This window comes from Crassostrea angulata, chromosome 9 (genome assembly GCF_025612915.1).
Source record: "Crassostrea angulata isolate pt1a10 chromosome 9, ASM2561291v2, whole genome shotgun sequence".
NCBI lineage: Eukaryota > Metazoa > Mollusca > Bivalvia > Ostreida > Ostreidae > Magallana > Magallana angulata.
This window is the reverse complement of record NC_069119.1, coordinates 2,167,161-2,183,511: the sequence shown is the minus strand read 5'-3', so window position 1 is coordinate 2,183,511 and position 16,351 is coordinate 2,167,161. Positions and strand designations below refer to the sequence as shown.

Genomic DNA, 16,351 nt, shown 5'->3' with positions numbered 1-16,351 from the left:
TTTGCCTTACCAAAGGATTTTCTTGGACGAAATGTTCATATGCGTGGAACTGTAGCTGACGTCAGTGAGACATTTCATATTTACACACGTTTGTAACTCGGATAAAATACCATTATTCAATGTTAATTGACTGGATGTAAACTGTTGTCATTTTGAAAGAAGGGTTATGGAAATATATCTGATATATTCGGAGATTTGGATTTGGATTTGAGTGATGCATTCAAAGATTGTGATGAAAGACTTGACAAGTAATGGAGCAGTAAGCCGGTGGTTTTTAAGGCTCTTGATGTGATTTCTGAGGTCAATAAACAAGTAACAAATCACTTAAGAGAAAAACAGTTATATTCTTGTGATAACAACTATAAAACAGATACACAATTGGCACAAGACCTTCACGTGGCTTCTCTGTCGAGATTCCCGGGAATAAGAGGCAGAAACCCGCGAAAAGGACGCCGAGCCCGATAGAAAAAAACGGAAGTTAACCCCCCCCCCCCCCCCCCCCCAAATACACTACATTCTGAATTTATGTTCAAAAATGTGCACCGCAAAAGATTGGAACTTCAAAATGTCATATTACAGCTTGAAAATATATTTTATCACACTGAGTAGTCTCATTTCAGATTTGTTGAATTTATACTAACTATGCATCCTTGTAGCGTCTTATTACATTTAATTCATTTAAAGAATAAGAAATCGTTCTTTGAGTATTATAAGCATCATTATGAGATGTAAAAGCTCTCTCTCTCTCTCTCTCCCTCTCTCTCTCTCTCAATAATTATTTGAAATCTACAAAAAGAATTTAATTTATACAAACATTGCCAAATTTCCGTTCAAACATCTGGAAAGCGATGATCTCATATTTCACAAACTATAAATTCATTTTTTTGCTTAAATCATATACACTGTAGATTCCTAATTAAAAGCAAGCAACTATACGATAGTATAAACAAAAAAATTATATTCTCGCGATTTTATTTTCTCGTGATTTAATACAAAACAGCAGAATGGCGGAATTAAGTACTTGTGTAAAATGAAGAATATTAAGTGGTTACTTAAAGTTCAGTTGAAGAAATATACTTATTCCTTGTTCTCTCATGATAGTGCAACTTTTATCAACTCTCTATAAACATTGAACAATTTCTATCAAATCAGTATTAAAAATGACCAAGTCACCAGCAGCAGTATGATTTATCTACGTCAGAGAATAGATGCATGCAGGTTATAAAATGGATTACCTCCATAAACCTTTCACATAGAGTGACACATGACAGAAATAAACAAAGAGATTACAGTCCTCATTTGTAAGTTTCAAAAATTAATTAAGCAATAATTGTTATACCCCTATAATATATATGTTATACCCATTAGCATTACTGATCCAGGGGGCCCCTGGCACCCCAGGTGATGTATCTATAGAGAGCCTCTGCGGAGGTATTATCTCACATCCAAATGTACTGTGTTTAATAATACATACAAAAAAAAATAATTGTTATACCCCCGTACCAAAGAAGAAGAGGAATACTTTTTACCTTAGATTGTCCGTCCGTCTATCTGTCCGTAACAAAAACTTCCGTCGCATTTTTTCAGCAACTATTCCTTGCAGGTGCTTGAAATTTTAAAACACTGTTTGTTTAGGCATGCCATATCGTAAGGTGTATTTTTGACCCAATCGAACGTCAACTTTCTGTTATAAACGACTTTGTTAATTTTAGCCTAAATTTACAAACAAACTTTCGTTAAAGATTTCTTAGCAATTATTTGTCACAGATGCTTAAAATTTTAACACACTATTTAACACATTACACGCTGAAGATCTTGACCTCCTGATTGTACTTCAGTAATGTAAGCACTGTCTGCTTCCGCTGCATGAAGTTTTCTCTTCATTTTTCGGAAAATCTTGAATCGATGAAGGTAGCCTCTGGGGTAACTAAGGTCTGTATTACTGATCTGTTTACCAGGGTGCTTGGTCTTTATGTTGATGGCTGCATGGTGTGATGACACGTATTAGAATCAGAGGAGGAGAGCGTTATTCAGCTCAACTGTTGATGCTTTGCATTGCCTGATCTCGTTGTGTCTTTTAAATCTGCAGGGACAGCGAACCAATGGCAAACTTTCCTAAAACAAAGTGGAAGAATTCAAAGTTCTAACATTTTGTTGGCAGTAGAAGAAATATAGTGTGTTTATACTTAAATTTACCATGTCATAAACATCAGACAATAAACATTTTATTAACACTACACAGATTATACTTTATCTTCTTACCTGAACTTTTGACGGAATGAGTAATAAATTCGTGATGGCTTGGATTGTCTTTTATTTTCAGTTGAGGACAGCAAACTGAATCTGCCTTTCTTTTAAATGCCACAACAGGAGGCTTCCTTTTGGATTTATCTCGACTTCAAGTTTAGATGAAGCTGTCTGAACTTCCACTGGTTTTGGAATCTTTTTTTATGAGAGCTCTGTAGCCAGATAAAAAAAAACTTACCTTCAATTATATGTTTAAATCATTTTAAATTGAAAACGAAATTCTTTTTTTAAAATCTGTAATTTTAAGATCAGCTTAATGTATATACATGATGATGATTTAAATCAAACGCTTTTGTTGTATTCTTTTTATACAGACCCTGAAACGTGCTACTACACCTCTAAAACGAACCTTACCGTTCCGTGCAAGTAACGAACCGTACCGTTCACAAAACGAAACGTACCGTTCACAAAGCGTACCGTACCGTTCACAAAACGAACCGTACCGTTCACAAAGCGAACCGTACCGTGCAAAAAGCGTGCAAGATAATTTATGCAAGACCCGCCTCCAGACGGACAAAAAAGCGTACCGTACCGTGCAATAAGCGTGCAACTTCCATATATGGCTTACTGACCTAATGTCTTTCGATGAATACGGACGGAGATTATCGCTGACCAGATAAGTTCAATATTTTGCTTTTTATACGGGATAAGATAACACATACTAAGATTTAAAACTGTTATTCTTATTAAAACAGTCACAAAAATATTTCCTTTCTTAGACCGTAACCATTTCTTTGTTTTTCGACAAAACTTGCATCGCCGATTTCTTAAACATTGTAAACTATTAACGTTCAAACAATCCGTGGTTATACTATTTTGATTATTTTAATGAAATGTTTGAAACATTGGGTACATACTGGACTTTACATAGCTTTAAGTGATTCTCGGGAGAGAGAGAGAGAGAGAGAGAGAGAGAGAGAGAGAGAGAGAGAGAGAGAGAGATCGTTACCCGAAACGTTAGAAAAGTAGCGTTTGTTTAGAAATATATATATACACTATGGCTAAACAAGGTTGAAATATATCTATATATAATTTTATATCCTTTTTGAATTAAAAAAATGTCGACTTAAATTACGCAGACCAAGAAAATGTAAATGAAAACCACATATTACCGGTGACTCGAGTGATTTGTTCTTGAGCTATTTATGTACCAATAAATAAACAAAAAATCACTCATACATGTATGATGAATTGTAAATAAATACGTGTACAAAATCGTAATGCATTAAATGCAAACATTGAACGGAAAAAAGGACACGCATTCCATAAAATAACTTTCAACTTTATTTCCCGCATAGCTGGTAATTGCGTCGTGATTTCACATGAACAAAAATTACTCGTGCGAAACACGTGTACAGAAGCTGATCTTTGGTTCTATACACAACAGGTGTTATTGTCTTTCTTTGGTTTTTAGCAGTCATTGTACTTTACAACTAACTCTGTATATTTGGACGCTTAAATAGGTGTACACGAGATGCCGGTATTCACACCTTTCCACGGGCACCTGTTAGATTACAACAGTGGGACGGACAACTTCGGAATGGACATTTTTCCGGCGTTGCGCACCCCTTTCCATTCACAATATCGACCAAAGTTTAGTACCAAATGGTGGGGTTTTTTACTCTAAATAAATTTATGGAAAAAAAATTGAAACATTTTTAGATAGTTTTTTAGATATTTGAACTTAAAAGTTCCAACCGCATGGGATTTTAGTTTGGAAAAAATACCCCACAGAAAATCCCATGCAAACCCCATGGGGTTTTGCAATAAACCCCATGGGGCAAGAAACCCCATGAAGTTTTTTATGGGGATAAAAAACCCACCATTCCCGAAAAAAATCAGATGGGTTTTTTATCCCCATATTTAATGCTAATGTTGGGTTTTTTTCCCCATATTTACTAAAGTAATGATAATGGGGTAAAAAAACCCACAAAATATTAATCTGAAATGAAGTAATAGAATCTGCTTAATGTCTGATATAAGGCCGATTGCATAGTTGATATACCTTACAATTTTTTACTAGGCAATTTTCAAATAAAGTTGAATTTAATCATCAAATGTATGATGGATCTCTTTGTGACAGACCAGGTTGCAAGTGATTTTAATTTTTGGTTGTTTGAATAAATCTGTATAATATTTCCATATTAGCTAGTTTATGCTTAAAATTAGCATTAAAAATCAAGGAAAATATATAGCAGCCCAGGTGAAAACTTAACTAACCTAATGTCAATTGTTGGAAAGTATCTGTTCATGTATTCTCACAAAGAATTTCATAAGTTATCCTAAATTAATTGTGACTTTCACATTGCAATGGCAAGATGTGGTATTTATCAGGATTTTGGACAGCTAGGATGTATTACATGTAGTCTGTAATGTTCCAATCAAAAATTTTGCTGGCAATGAAGTTTTAAAAGTGAAAATATTTCAACAGCAAAACGATTAGGAAAAAATCACAAACAGCAAAATAAAACTGGACCAGTTAGCCTATTCAATATCAATCTACAACATATATATACTGTCTGGGGTTCTGTGTTGAACTCGTGATATTATGAGTATATAATGACTACGATAGCAAGTTTCACAATCAAAAATCTACAATCCCTTATTTTGTACTTACAGCAAATGAATTCTTTGAAGGTGATGTTTAGTGAACTGATTCACGGCATCGAAAATTAGATTCTCGGAAAATTATTTACACGAGAAACAATTTACAAATGCATGATTCAGTCCAAACACTGTGACTGTCACTATGAGAATCTTGTTCAAATGTTGCATCGTGTTTGTTTCATATTGTTCTTTCCAGACTGATAATAACGTAACAGTAAGCGCTTTCAAGACTATGACAGGTGTTGACTAAAATCAGAACATGCAACTGGGGAAGCTAATACACGATACTGTCTGTTTTGAAGTTATTTCATTTAAAAAAAAAATATTTTAAAATATTCTAGAAATAGATCAGAACATTGTTATAAGGCCGGCGGAACAGCGGTGACGGTTGTTGTCTCAGAAAAAAAATCGTTTTTTTTTTTTTTACATTAGTGTACAGGTGTATCCTCGACCATATATTGGAGTACAGTACTGCAGTGTAATGGTGAATATATTGTACAACGGCTGCATCAGCGAACAGTGGTCATAAACTCTGTTGTATACACAAGCGCGAAGCGTGGTGAAGATATATACTTCCGAGGCAAGTGTATGTTGACATTTAACATGACATTTTAAATGGGTATATCTTATAGTAGTAACTGCAAACTGTTTGAACTTCTCTGAGAGCTAGCTAGCAACTTAACATTGCTAATTTCTGGCAAACCATATTTCATACACTTCCCAGTGTAAGTGCATGCATTTCCAAGTTAAAGAAAGAGAAAACCCCAATTAAGATACCTAAAGACACCCCACACACCTTCCCCTTAGTGTGCTAAATACCCCTTAAAATTGTTTTTCATCCTCCCTCCCTAGGAATTCACCCCTGCCCCCCCCCCCCCTATTACTTCTACTGGTCTTCATGGGTTTGATCCCTAATGATGAATACATCCCTGAATGTTGAACATATTTAGACTGATTTTTTTGCATCATTAAAAAACCAAAACTTTATGATTGCAACATGTCATATAACCTGGAATTAATTAATATAGCAAATGTTATATATATTACATAAGTAAATAAGGTTTATCCCTTTCCATTTTTTGATTTATTAGATGATATATTGTCTTGGTTTTTATATGTCAATAATGAGGATACATTTAATAAGTAAACTAATATGAATTATACATGTTATATGGCAGCAATTTAAAAAAAAAATGTTTCAGTTTGATATGAATACAAATCATAACTGCCATGAATCCATATTTTTATGAAAATTATACTAAATGAAAATAATAGATCAGTAAACTTTCATTAAGTTATAATAAGTGCAGTTGATTAACAGCAGGAATGATCATTAAACTGTTATTTTAAGTAATTACAATTTATGAAATGCATTAACTTGGAATAGGGTTTCAATAAACCTCATAGACCCCTTTACTGTAAGAGTGGTACTGCTCTCTTGCAGGGAAATATGATCAATTATGGTGAAGTTTAAGTACTTGTGATGATCATGCAGACCAGTTCGAATATCGGGGCGAAATAGCTCAGTTGGTAGAGCACCTGACTAGAGAATCAGGGGGCCCGTGTTCGAATCACGGCCATCATTATTTCTCCCATCCTGTTACATTTGGTGCCGTGACCAACCCCTGGAACTGACAGGTTAACTCCTGCCAGGGGAAGAGTCTGGGTTGATCTTCAAGGGCGAAGATCATTTAAGGGGGAGGAATGTGATGGTCAGGCCTGTTCAAATACCAGCGCCAGATAGCTCAGTTGGTAGAGCACCTGCCTAGAGATTCAGGGAGCCTGGTTTAATGGTACGTCATGTTTCGCCAAATAAAGTCATTTTGCCCTGCAAAAGAGCAGTCATCACAGTTACCGTGAAGGGGTCTATGACCCTAGCACAAGTGTTTGTTTCTGTTACAGTAAAAAAATATTTTTGAAATTAAGTTGACATGTAGACAAACAAAGTTATCATAGAAAACAAAAGTGAAAAAACCCATGTTTGCTCTGTTGCTTCGTCTGTCCAAAAGTTATATTTGAATAATGTTAGATACATCTAGTACATGTTGAAAATCACCTCATCCTTCAGTTAACATGTAGAATATGTAAATGTATCTTTGACTTTAAAAATAACATCTACTTTGAAAATTATTTTCAAAATGAACAAAAAATATATATATTTGGAATATTTATTTAATATACATGTAGAAAAACATATAGGTAAAATTTGAACATTTTCCCATGAAATTCTATTATCACCATGCAGCTATCCAGCTGTATATTAATCTTATTTTACTTAAAAGCATGCATCACACTGGTAGCTATACATGTAGGTCTTATTGCTTTAGCATGGTTGACAAGAGAGTAGAAACCCCATATAGCTATAAGTATATACTTAAGATATTCACTAAATATGAGTGTTTAATTAAGCTCACTTTTTCATGGATTGAATCAAGAAATATCATATGCCGGATGGAATGTCTCTTTGTCTGTGGCTATATATAAATATATACATGTAAAATGCTACAAATCTAAAGGTCAATTTTTAGTTTCTATGACAATTGTTTTCAAATGTGTGTGTGCATGAGAATTGACAGGAGGAAATTGCCATAGGTTTTATGATCCTATATGTGAAAGGTTTTTAACATCTAGCTGCACTTCATGAAAATCAAAAGATAGGGGGAGGGTATACATGTAAGGGTATTTCTATGTGATATTATGATTTTATCATGATAATATCATGAAGATACTTGTAGTATTGAATAATTAAGGTTTCTTATTAGAGGAGACTGAAGAGCAATTAACTTCTAAATGATTATTTAGTAAAAATGTTTTACTGAAGGAAATCTAAACCCCATGAATCTGCATGTGCATGTTTATATACCCATACAAAAAAAAGTTACACTTAGTCATAACTTTTCTGTAACTAAAGTGTAACTTTTATGTACCTAAGATTTAGGTACATAAAAGTTATAACTTTTTTGTACCTAGATTGGACTTAAACTTTTTGCCCTATAACTAAAATGTACCTACATGGAACTTAGAAATTTCTTAGTATAACTAAAATGTACCTACATTGAACTTAGAAACTTTTCAGTATAACTAAAATGTACCTACATTGAACTTAGTTAATTTGTGAATGTGTTTGGACTTTGTCATTTTTACACTAAAAATTTAAGTGTATCTTATCCAAGAGGTTCAAGTCTAAAGTAGACTTTTATCACAATAAATCTAAAAACTAATAATATGTTTTACGGTGCTACCGTTCTGGCGAGCGCAGCAAGAATTGCACTTACCTTGCATCATTGTCAACTTATAGTTTTATTTAGGTATCAACAAACGTCAAAGAATTTTTGAGAGAGTATTGCTCTACAGTAAGTATGCCAAAGGTACTAATTTTAATGGTTATGATACATACAGCGCAACCCCCTTCCCAGAGAGAGAGAGAGAGAGAGAGAGAGAGAACCCGGTTCCTGTTTGTAGGTGTGTAATTTCCCACTTTTGAATTTGATGGTCTGACAATATGCAATATCTACATAATTTTTTTAAATGTTTATTTTTTTCATTTTATTCCTTTTTATTTAGTTCAAAATATCTTATTATTTCCTCCCTACTCATATACTTACCTGCCTACTGTACATCATGCATGCACAATTGGCTTAAAAATGGATCGATATGACAGCAAAGTATGGCTCTTGCTAGTATATATACATAAAATCTCTATATTAAAAAAAAAATAAAAAACAAATCATACGTCAATGAGGCAGGTATCGCAGACTATACTGAAATAGCCAGTACACTCATTACAGATGTTTGATCCACCTCTACATTTATCGCGGGAAATATGGCGCGAGTGCACTGTGACGTCATCCATGACTTTGTTCGTCTTTGTTTACGTTTCTCGACTCAATACGGAGGTATGGAAGCATGTAACAAATCTTTTGAGTCTCGCCAAAGCATATGCGGTACTCAAAACGTGTTTTCAAACTTTAAGTCACCGTAAATTACGAGTTAAAAGTCGGCCATTTTTGGCATAGCACCACGGGTGAAAACATTAGAGAGCATTATGGGACGTAGACAAAAAATTTTGTTTGATGAACTGTAGGTTTAGCTCGTTCTTTTTCCCGCGCACACTGGTTCTTAGAGCTCGCTTCGCTCGCCGGCGCTGCGCGCCGGCGAGCTGCGCTCGCTATAAAATATCGTTATAACTTTGTTTTTTTTTTTTTTTTATAAAAATCACGATAAGTGGGGGGGGGGGGGGGGGGGGGGGGGTAGATGTAGGTTGATCACACACTGGGTAGTAAAATCACTAAGATTTGTTTGAAAACAATGACATAACCATTATAACGGGAATCCAGTCCATCAATTGCAACACAAACACCTGTCCAAAATTTTATTGTTTTTATAAGGCAGAAACAGGAAATCACTTTCCGCCTGAACGCACACACATCCCAGGTTAACAGTAAAGGGTGTCTAAAGAGGTCATGATTAGTCCGTGCTGTGATGACACTGATGTTTGTTTAAGAAAAAAAGTTGATGTGTGTGTTTTGACCAGCAGACATTTTTTATTTTGCTCCTGCAAGCATTATTTTGTTATCTGTCTCTTGAACATCATTAGACATATTACGATTTCGTTTAAACACTGTTAAATACTAAGGGGTAGCATCAACTTTATATTATCACTGAAAATTTTTCCAACTTTTCATGGCCTACCCCATGAATAAAGGAATAGAGTAGATTTCTAGAAATTGAATCAGAATTTTCCCACGACATCGAATGCATGCGAAGAAAAGGGGGGGGGGGGGGGCTGGGGAGGGGTGGTAGCATTGTTTGTTATTATGAGATGGGTTCATCATATTTATTCACATATTTGATTAATAGACATGCTGTTAACAAAGAACAGTACTGCTGTTTCCATCTGTATGTTTTCCCAGTACTAGCCTATCTCTCATCGTAATTTATAACAGCATATAGCTATAAGGACTGTGTTATAAACTTTGGGAAACATGTTTTATTTAAAAAAGGTGTTATAATTTTTGGTTTTACATATTCATCAATTGTAAAAATGCATTGGTATTTAAATTGATTTAGTTTTTAAAATTCCCTCAAATTATTCAAAATGGCGGCTCTTGAGACCGGAAATGCCCAGTTTTGATGATCGGTTAATAAACTAACAGGTTGTAAGGAAAGAAAATATTACTAAAATTTGTTTCAATTAAATGCAGAATTCTTTAGATAATATTAAGTAAATAATATTGTTTTTTAACCAAAATAAATTTTAAAGATTTATCCCGGTATTAATCGTGGCTGTATCGTGATTGGCCAAAATTTCAAACTTTGACTTTCGTGAATTCTGATTGGACAATTGCCATTCCGCCATCAAATTTTGAAATGGGCAAAGAAGACAGGAGTTGTTGTGAAGATTTTCCTGATTTTTTCAAGAAATATGCAGAATCACAGCGTGTTGTATGTAGTAATGAAACTGCAAGCAGTGGTTTCATAAAGATAGACATGCTTAAGACCTGGATGATATGGCTTTAGTTGTGGATGACCATTTCCATTCAGGGTAAGTCTGATATACAAACAAGTCATTTTGAATAATTCATTTGTGTTTGCTTATCTCAATTTCTATATTATTGCTTTGCACTTAGAAATGAATTACATTTGGAGTTTTTCTAGAATTCTAATAAGAAGTGCATGATTTTATCATCTATATCAAAGCCTATGCAGCCATGTATATCTAGTGATGTACATTCAATATGTAATCAAATTATGGCCGACTCTTTTAAAAAGAGTATCATTGTATTGCAGAAAAAATCCCAACCAAGTCCAGCTAGCAGACTGTACACCAGATTGAAGATACATCATTAATACAAGATGAAAAAAGTAAGTGTGTGTGTTTATCAAGTAAAGATATACAGATTTTAAATTTTTAACCATATATTATGTATATCTTTTAGTAAATGAATTATTGTAAATCTGAGAATATAATGGCAACTGCTGTATCAATGTTGACTTATTTTTTTTAGAGGGGAGGGAGGGGGGGGGGGGGGTACCAGGTCAACAGAGAATTGAAAAGTTTTACTGATATTTAATAATAATTTATGCTACATATATTGAAAATTGTCAAACAGTATCATGTTTTAAATATTATTGCCTTCTTTTAGATTAATGGAGGACGAGGATAATACTATGAAAGAGATCAGATGCAAGAGCAACCGTTCCCATAGAAATACATGCAGCCATGTAAACAGAAACCAGTTTTCACCTGCCAGGTGCTGGTCATATATATATTCAACTTGGTATGCTATAAAATTTTCTGTTTTAAGTATAAGGTAGTTGTCAAGGATTTTAACAGTTACAATGAAAGTACATGTAGTAAGAAATTGCCATAATGAAACATTCTTTTTTATACATTTTAGGAACAGATTCAAGAAACAGATCCAGTTGTTTGCTGATAAATTACTGCAGGTCATTGGTATCATCTAGAACCAGGACTGTTTTAAAAATCATACTAGTATGTTTGGAACAAAATCATGCTAGTATATGTTAGGAATTTAACCTAAAACATGCTTTATGAAGGTTTTGGTCAAATTTTGGTTTACAAAATAATGTTTTTCAAACTTTCTATTCAAATTTAGCAAGAACATTAGACACACATGTAATCCCAAATGCTTTTATGTTAGTTTATTGCTTTATTTAAAAAACTTGCATATAGGGTCTGTAATGATTTGAGATAATTATGTAAACAATAAAATGCTTTCTTTGGTGCCATATGCGGGATATGAATGTAGCGACATTGCAGAAAAAATACATTACCCGCATTAGCGAGTTATGTAAATTTTTTCTGCAATCATTGCTCCCTTCATTACCTGCATGAATCGTCAAACAAAACATTATATTGTTTATATTTACATCTTTCTTTTAACAAATTAATAAATTGTTTGTAAAGAGTAAGTTATTTACTATATTATTTTTAATGTGCATCAGTACGTTAGCTAAAAGAAACAGCCAAATTGTCTTCAATGGGAATGTGAGTCTGCATTGATATCCTGATTATTTCAGTGATTTTTCTAAGGTCATTGTAGGTTTCGACCAATCGTTAAACAAGGCGTTAACTATAAGTTTCCATAAGAAATGGAGGAAAGCATACTCATTAGATGTAAATATAATTCAGTAAACATATTGATTAACAAAAACATTGACTTGTGTTCTTCTACTCACATGAACAGATATGATTTTAAATTCCTATTCAAGAGCAAAAACAATTTGATGAAAAGTTCATATCAACATTAGGGACTTTTTTTTATCAGTATAACACCTGTACATGTACCTGGGTTTTTTTTTTATCTGAAGTTTATGATACAGATAGATATTTTTTGCCTACATCTGTAATTTTTCTGTGTAACTTTTCTGTACCTAAATGATAACTTTTTTGTACCTACATCTATTACTTTTCTGTACCTAAACAATAACTTTTCTGTAACTTTATGTATAACTTTTCTGTACCTACATCTATAACTTTTCTGTACCTAAATGATAACTTTTCTGTAACTATATGTATAACTTTTCTGTACCTACATCTATAATTTTTCTGTACCTAAATGATAACTTTTCTGTAACTATATGTATAACTTTTCTGTAACTATATGTATAACTTTTCTGTACCTACGTCTATAACTTTTCTGTACCTAAATGATAACTTTTCTGTAACTATACGTATAACTTTTCTGTACCTAAATGATAACTTTTCTGTAACTATATGTATAACTTTTCTGTACCTACATCTATAACTTTTCTGTACCTAAATGATAACTTTTCTATACCTATATGTATAACTTTTTTGTACCTAAATAATAACTTTTCTGTAACTTTAATTTGTAACTTTTTTGTACCTAAATGATAACTTTATTATAACTTTTTGATAACTTTTTTATACCTTTTTATTTTTATGAAAAAAATAAATTGTCAATAGTTACACTCTAGTTATGACTTTTTTGTACTTAAGCAAAAAGTTACAATATAGGTATAACTTTTTGATGCTAATTTGGAACCATAATTGATCAGATGGTTCCAAATTGCGCTAACTTAGTTATGACTTTTTTGTAACTTTTTTAAGGGCTCATAGGTATAACTTTTTAGTGCTTTTTTTTTGGTATGGGTACTTATAGAAAGATGATTAAGTGAAGTGGAGATAGTGGGATCACTTAAATGGTTATATTTTTTCTTAAACCTCAATGGAAGTGGCATTATGGGGTTTACTTTTTTTAGAACTGCATATTCTTTCTTATTACATAATGTATTATACAAAACTCTTTTTTATAGAAAGTTAGTGAAAGTGAAAGGTAGCAAGGGACTGTTTCAGATTATTTGTACGGTACCTGTCAATTATTTGGTGAAATGGAGAATTGCTCTACTTTCAGGCTTATGTTGTGTTGCAAAAAGTCATAAAATAGTTTTTAGTGACTAGCATTAGTTAGAGAGATGGCTCCTATTGAAATTGGTATGCGATATGTAGGTCCCTAATGACTTATATTAAGTTCATTATGATCCAAAGTACTGGTAAACTTTTAATTCATCTTGCAGCTATGACTGTTGTGTTGACTTAGACAAGGGGTAAAATATAACATGAAACATTTTTTTCAAAGGGGAATAGTCAATGTGTTTACATTGTTTAAATGTACAGAGTTCTTGATGTAACTGGTTGTAATAAAAATGGCTTTTGAATTAAAAGTGGTCATAATTAATCTTAAAAGCAATTTACAGAAACTGTTATTACCCGGTACAAGGTGATTGGTTTAGCCGGGAATGGGGATGTTACTAAAACAGAATTAACTTTTTTATTTTTCAATAAAATAAGATTAAATTTGAAAATTTCTACTTAAAATTGCACAGCCTTAGCATTGATTCAGACTGATTATAAAGTGTTTTTGTGAGAAATAAACTCTTAGACTTAATATCAAAGATGGCAGTGGATAAATTTATAGTTTTGTCTGAAAGACCTGTCTAATTTATGAAAAAGGAGGGGGGAAACCAGACATTTGAATGGTTATTTTAGGAGTATAGTCAGAATGATTATTGCAATCATTTGTTGGGGAGTGGAGCACATGTCCATTGTTCATATAATGACACTTTAATATTGGTTGTTTATTTTATCGAATAGATTAAGAAAATGCTACTGTAACAATGTTGCCAAAATTTTCACTTTTTGATTTGTGCTTGAAAAAGAGAATGTATGGGTCCCCCCAATAATTGATAATTTTTTGCATGAGTAGACAATATCCCAAGTACAGTTGCTAATCCAGCAGTTACTAGGGGCTTGTGCATGCTGGCCAGTAAGAAAGGTAACAATTTTAGAAAACAAATTGAGATTGGGCTCCTCTAGTTAGTGTATAATCATTTGAAAATCTCAAGAGTCAGGATTAAGTTTACCTTTGCATGCAGAACAATTTTAACAATTTTTAACAACCCCGCCCCAACCCACATGTAAGAAATACACTATATCCACTACATGTATATATCTAATTGACATATTTCTTTAATCGACTAAAAAACTGTCTCAGTTGTATTTAGAAAATTAACATAGATTGTTTCTCAATATGCATGTATGTGATAAAATTATACATGTATTTAAAAAGTTTAACTAGTTCTACATAATATATAGTTAAATGTAGATTGCGGCAGACAACCCTTATTCTTGGATAAATATTATGAGGTGTAATAAGGTATCGAATACAACTGATAACTGATCAAGAACTTCTAATACTGCTAGTGCATTGGCAGCTCATTTTCCCTGATTGTCAATATAAATATTAATTAGAGCAAATAATTGTTATCTCAATCTTCATATATAAAAAAATATTAGAACCTTGATAAATTGATCTTCACTAATACAAAAAGATTTATAAGAAAATTAGCCACTAAGTCATTGAATGTATTTTTCTCCTCCTTGACATTTACATGTATGTTTACTTAATGGATAAAACAATGCAGTCATAATTTGAATTTCATTATCCAAAAAAATCCTGCTGGTATGATTCCATAAATCTGAGTGACAAGTACGCGCTATTCAGTTAAATATAAAATTGTATTTTGATATTACATGTACATCTACATGTACAATCCAAATTCGCCATTAGGTTACTGATTATCTGGCATAGTAGCATATAGCAGTATTTGTTTTATTGCAAAAATTATGTGTTAATTATGATCTACAATTTTGTGTGACCCAAATAAGACTTATCATCTGAGCACTCAATGAATACCAGAGATACATGCAAATTACATGTAGTTAGTTATAGCTGACCGAGTTTATAGACTTTTGAAATTTTGACTTGTTTAGTTTAATGTTATGCATTCCCAATAGGATAACATATTAATGTATCAAGTTACAGAGCTTGATTAATAATGAGATTATGAAAATATCAATAATTTTAAGAATTAACCTCATTACTACAAAATAATGCATTGTATGATTGCATTTATCAAAGACTGGACTGCATGGACATTGTTTTAGAAGATTCGAGAAATGCCGATGGGTTTGCGTATTTTTAGAAACACTTCATCGAAGAAACAATGTAATTTTTTTGCATATCATGATAACTTTTTCAGGATGTATAAAAATTGAATTAAATTGATTGAGACCAGGATGATATTGATATAAATGAAACTTGACATCCATGTAAATACATGTATGTACCCATAATATGTACATGTATAGATACATTGTTCATTCAATTAGAGATTAAATAGTCCAATATTCTAATACTGTAAGAGTTTCTATCATTGAAAAGTGAACCTAGGTGAAATTAATCTGCAAAATTTGGTGTTTGTACATATATATTATGTCAAAACATTCTAAATAAGAGCATGAAAGTTTAAAAAAAAATCCATAAACCCTTCCCAAATTAAGGAAAATGCAGCATGTATGTTTTAACAATTTTACATTTCTTTTCTAATAATGTGTTTGAATGAATAATTTAATTACTAGAATGTATAGCCCTGTGTGTTTTTGTAACTGAGAAGATGAGAGTGCTGAGCTGGCCTGAGATGAACCAAGGAGACACACTGTGTATACCTCATTAGCACCTATTGTTCTTTCACAGACCTTGCAATTAACTAAGAAATCTTACAAGTCTTTGTAATGGGCACATTCTGTGTATACCCATAAACCACCCTGTTGTTCTCCTAATGCTACAATCAACAGAGCAAGCACTATATATACACGACACATGAGAACTTGATAATTTGTAAGAAATTACAAACCAAAGGGAAATTCTGAATGAATCTGAATGAATGAAATTAAAAAGTTTTTATAAGAATTTATAAAATAAAAATGAAAACATTATCTATAATCGAAATAAAATTTTAACATACATTGAAATAAAACACTTAATAATAATAAACAAAGAGACTCCTTAGAAGGTGAAATTTCCTTTAAAGAAGCTACAACAGTTGT

At 32.6% G+C, this 16,351-nt stretch overlaps 1 long non-coding RNA gene across 2 annotated transcripts; it reads left to right on the top strand.

Moving 5' to 3' along the window:
• Window positions 1-9,709: 9,709 nt before the first annotated feature.
• Window positions 9,710-11,725, top strand: LOC128163484 (uncharacterized). 2 transcript variants are annotated; one of them, XR_008240806.1, is made up of 4 exons: window positions 9,710-10,459; window positions 10,705-10,779; window positions 11,061-11,195; window positions 11,316-11,722. It is a non-coding gene; the product is annotated as an uncharacterized LOC128163484 (long non-coding RNA). The 2 variants fall into 2 exon arrangements; XR_008240807.1 differs by having other exon boundaries at window positions 9,711-10,459; window positions 11,061-11,168; window positions 11,316-11,725.
• The last annotated feature ends 4,626 nt before the right edge of the window (window positions 11,726-16,351 follow it).